This window comes from Aulonocara sp. 'chitande type north' Nkhata Bay, linkage group LG3 (genome assembly GCF_057382095.1).
Source record: "Aulonocara sp. 'chitande type north' Nkhata Bay isolate Kocher_YH1m ecotype deep benthic linkage group LG3, A_spYH_male_GT1.1, whole genome shotgun sequence".
Lineage (NCBI taxonomy): Eukaryota > Metazoa > Chordata > Actinopteri > Cichliformes > Cichlidae > Aulonocara > Aulonocara sp. 'chitande type north' Nkhata Bay.
In genome coordinates, this window is record NC_141346.1 from 20,199,239 (window position 1) to 20,204,780 (window position 5,542).

Genomic DNA, 5,542 nt, shown 5'->3' on the forward strand with positions numbered 1-5,542 from the left:
GTTTTTCTGATACACCGGCTACATAGGGGATGACAATGTTGTTGCGTCTGTCCTTCTTATCTGGGACTCTCCACCATTTGACCTTAGAACTGAAGAAGCTTCTCGGATGAGAGGTGAAACGTCTTCAAGCAACTTAAAGAAGTCCAGACGCTTTTCTTTGCAAGCTCCTTTGACTACGATGACCTGGATGACTGAGAACCTTCACAGACACAAAGAAGTGGTAATTGTGCTACTTCAGGCCAAACCATGGGATTTTTTTTTTTTGTAACTTAAACGTTATTTGTAATGTCTAAACAGGTAAACAGGTAAACCAGGTAATGTATTCTGAAATTACAAAGCATTAAGGAATCATATTTGTGTCCTCTGGTTTTTGTGAAAGGTGGCCCAGTGAATTTGCTAAGCCCATATATATATATATGTATATATATATATATGAAAAAGAATATAAAATGACTGCTTACAGACATTATATACACACAGTACGTTTAGTGCGTTATAAACGAATTTATCAATACTGGAAAAATGTATCTGAAGCTGTGTGATTGTTATGATTAACAGGTGGGAGGCCTCTCCAGATCTCTTTCATCTGAGTAAATTTTAATTATTTTATGCAAAGGTGACATTAAAAAATCAGTAAAACAGAATAGGTGGCAACAACATAAAATGAATAAAAATCAAAAAGGAAAGGAAAATAAAAATGAGTCAGGAAATCAGAGTGAAGGACAATTAAACCAACAATGTGGAAAACAGGAGAATAAAAACACAAACTTTTCCTTTTTAGATCTCATTTATTCCTTAATTTTCAATTAATTATTTTTCAGAGTAGTAGCTCTTGGAAAACATAAAAACAAAAAATATAAGGCAAAAACAGAGTTTGTCAACGAGCTTGCAAGTCTATATTTGGTATGACCACCTTTATTCTTCAACACAGCCGGAACTCACTTAGCAAATCTTTCTTGTAATTCCTTGAAGTAGTCTGCGGGACTAGTTCTCCAGGCTTTTTGAAGGACATTCAAAGCTCTACATTAGATGTTGTCTTTTGTCATGTTCTCTGTCAGGATGAGCCCACACTTCATCAGTAATATCTGGGCTTCAGAAAATCCATGACTGATAGTGGTCCGCTGTGTGTTTTTGTATCATGGTGGGCTTTTACTGCACTCGCAGTGTGTTTGGGATCATTGTCATACTGAAAATCTCCCATCGTCTCCCCAGCTTCTCTTGTGATTGCCTCAGGGTGTTCTCCTTGTTGGACATCAGCTAGGAGGCTCCCAGAAGGGCATCCTAGCCAGCTTGCTCCTTTTGATGTGGAGCAGCAGCAGTTCTCTGAGCTATTCTCACTCTAAGGCTGAGCCCAGAAACTCATCATAGGAACATTTCTCCACTTAAATCCATGATTAAAAAATTTTCAGTTAAAAATAACAATTTATTTGACATGAAAATAACCACATGCAGATACAGGTAGTACCTCGGCCTGCAGTCTAAGGGGATAAGTTGACTCAACAGTGACAGAACCTCCAGATCCCTTCACTGTGAAGGACTAGTGGATCAGTTCCCCCACAGTTCATCGCCCGTCTCATCAAATCATTTAATAAAGTTAGAAAAAATAACGTTTTTCTGTGATTTACATTTTTACAAGAAAAAAAAGAGTAACAGAAAAGTCAGTGCAGTTTATGTTTCTCACCACCAGATGGAGCCAGAGGAGTGGTTTCCCCCCCCCCCCCCCCCCCCCTTTCCTCTTCCTCATCATGTCATCACTTTCTCACCACATCCTCATCTTTCACTTTCTCCTTCTTCCTCCCAATTTCCGTGTCCTCCTCTTCACTGGCCCTTAGAAGAGAGCAAGAACACTAAGTGGGATAATGAGCCCCGAGAGAGACCGAGCCAGCGACAGCGGTTCTCCCACACTAATTAAAGCCGCTGGGGTCCCACTAAATGGCTGTTAAATACACACAGTTACACACTGTGATGGATCAATGCCAACTCCTTACTACAGTTGAAGAACATGAGGAGTGTAAAGGAGAAAAGATGACATGATGAGCTGTACAAAAACACCTAAAGAAAAAGCTGAGTACACAAGTGGAAAACAGCATCTTTTCCAGCATACATGTCCATACTGGAAAACGTGCTGTGAAAGATTTGAAATGAACCTCAGACAGTATAGACAGCAGCATAACGCTGAATTTACATTTTTTAAATTTCAAAATAAAACTACTTGTTGAAAACCCATAAAACTACTCTTCAGAAGTGAATTTCATGTCTTTGCACAGCATAAATATGAAGTTGTTTTATAAGTACAATTTCACAGTTTGTAAAGTCTTGTTTTGAAAGATACTGTGCAAAAGTCTTGAGCCACCCCTAGTTTCTTTACATGTTTCTTTTTGTTTAAAGTCATCTTGAGCAGTTGTTCTCCAGGCTTTCTGAAGGTCTTCCAAAGGTCTGTCCCTTGGCTGCTTTTTCACTCATTCTCAGTCCAGTCCTTGTACACAACCACTTTCAAAGGAATGTTTTTAGTTTGGTAAGCCACTAACCAGTGAATCATACAAGCGTAAAAAGGGATGAACCTGTCTGGTGTCTGCACATAGGTGGCACTATGATAAAGATAAACACATGAAAATAGTCACACACCCCCCCCCCCCCATTTTATTTTATGCCCAAAGACACTTTATTTTGGTAAGGACACTATTAATGTCCATTTCCTGTCATGTAAGGTGCGCCAGCAGAGGGCGCTTTGTGTCGTACGCTTCAGTAGCCAGTGTTGCCAACTTAGCGACTTTGTCGCTATATTTAGTGAGTTTTTTTTTCTAAAAAGCGACTAGCGACAAGTCTGGCGACTTTTTCTGGTGTTATTGGAGACTTATTTATGACGACTTTTTGACGTGAAAGAGCGTGTTGCTCTTACTCTCGACAAGCAGCGGTGCTGCTGTGGGCACCTCACCCGTGCTAAAGCGCTCATGGGCAGAGGATAGTCCTCCCCCAGCTGCAGGAGATGTTCACATCTATGCGTCCAAACTGCAAATGAACCACGCATGAGTGAAACCGCTGCTCCCGCACTGACTGTAATGCAGTCAGTTCTTCTTTTACTGTTATGCTGTTTTGTGGATCACAACGTTTAAAACTACTTATAAACACACACACATAAAGTGGGCTTTTTTCAGTGTTTTGTTTGTTCGTGAGTAAATCGGTTTGGCTGAGATTAAAGTTATTAGATTAGATTAGATAAAATAAAACTTTATTAATCCCCCGGGTGGGTTCCTCCTTGGTTTTTACACAGCTGACTAAACGTCAAACAGAAAACTGATTAAACAGAAGTATGAGACGGTCGAGAATTTACACCAGTGTCCTGTTATATTTTAGATAGCAGGGAGCAGACGGCTGAGTATATTAAACTCCACCGAGACAGCGGTGACGCTAATCTGAAGGCTAGACCGTCCAATTTCACGGCCGTTTACTTCCGGCCTATCCGACCTTCTAAGGACCCGGCCCACGTAGACCACAAAGGCCGGGTCCTCAGGAGGATGCAGCCCATGAATTTGGACACGACCATAGACTCCTCCGAATGCGGCCGACAAATGCGTCCTCCTTTTCCCCGAATTTGAAGGATGGGTCGGGTGTGTCCTTCGTGGCCCACCATATCCCAGCCAAACTCCAGTTTCCAGCAATGGCGTCCGCTACTAAGTTTTAAAATTACTCTTACTAATCTTTCTGGGTCACAAAATAAACTTTTAACATATTTTCAGGCGAGAAAGTAGCTGTGTAAACATCAAATATCTGCTCGTTTTATCAAGATATCGCATATTTGCCAAAGTGCTTCGACGTTTTCGGAGACGTCTGCTACCCACCAGCTCGACAGCTAGCCGGGAGCTCGAGGGTTACTGATGCAGCCGAGAACGGCACAACTCCCGGCACATCATTTTCAGATCACCGCGGACTTTCGCTACTCGGGTTAAATGTAATATATAATTCACTTAGACAACCTAAAAATGTTATTGTTGGGCTTTTTTCAGTGTTTTGTTTGTTCGTGAGTAAATTGGTTTGGCTGAGATTAAAGTTATTAGATTAGATTAGATAAAATAAAACTTTATTAATCACCCGGGTGGGTTCCTCCTTGGTTTTCACACAGCTGACTAAACGTCAAACAGAAAACTGATTAAACAGAAGTATGAGACAGTCGAAAATTTACGCCAGTGTCCTGTTATATTTTAGATAGCAAGGAGCAGACGGCTGAGTATATTAAACTCCACCGAGACAGCGGTGACGCAAATCTGAAGGCTAGACCGTCCAATTTCCCCAGCAGTTTACTTCCGGCCTACCCGACCTTCTGAGGACCCGGCCCACGTAGACCGCGAAGGCCGGGTCCTCAGGAGGATGCAGCCCATGAATTTGGACACAACCATACATTGCACAAAACATCACATGGGGAAGACAGGTCAGAGAGGTATAACAATGGAAAAATGTACCACATGAGGAAAGATAAGGAGATACAAATAACTCCCCCCAGACTGAGCTCCAACAGGGAGATTTCTTTGGAGTCTTGTGTGGTGAGCGTCATTATTACCTCATTATTACACATAATTTATGGACATCTATGTTCTACTTCTTTCTGTGTGCAGATGGGATGGGTTGTAGCTGACTTTGGTGAGAATTTCATGTCAATAGCAACTTTAGAAATATATTTTCTTCAATACTTTTTTAACCTGCTGTAATTCCTAATTTCCTATCAGCAAATAAAGAAGTGAAGAGTGGATCAAGACTTTTTGTACAATAGTGCAGTTATTATTATGATTTTTGTTTGGATTTGGTCATTTTCGGCATACCATGTCTTTTGCACCTCAACCCTGTGCAGAATTTTATTCACATCAGAGTTTTAAAGACTTCGTTTTTTGTTTTTTGCATGAGCACGAAGTGGTTCTTAAAGCTGTAGATGTGCCTTTAGATTTGTCATCTCTTTTTGTGTAATGGCGTTCCTTTTGCATGCTGTTTGTTTGTTTGTTTAGATTTCTGACAGATTTAAGGAAAGCTGCTTTATTCGCAGATTTGCAACAGACTGTAATAAACATCAATCATTCATGTCACAGCTGTTTATCACGAGATTAATGGGCTGAAAACTCTGCTGAGAGAAAAGTGCCCTCCTCTATCACTCAACCCCTCTCTATCTGTCAGGCCACGCCCACATTCTAGAACACTGGTGGTGGGCCATTGTTAGCGCTGTTGCTAGGCAACACGGAACACTGTCGTCAGGGACAACCAGCCTTTCAGTCTTTCTCTCTTTTTCTGATAGCAACACCATTACTGAGATGAGAAGCCCACGCGCACACATAGACACTCTTAGACACACACTCAGCTTCCATCTTGTGGCAGAGAATTTCACACAAACACAAGAAAACATATTGTTCATTTTCATGCCTGCCTGCTCTCACTCTCCCCCTTCCCCTCCAGCTCTCTCACTCTCCCTCTCACACACATCATTACAAACAATACTGTATGATGCAATCACCTGACATCCACTGCGTGTCTGTCACACACTCGCAGCTAATCTTTGAAA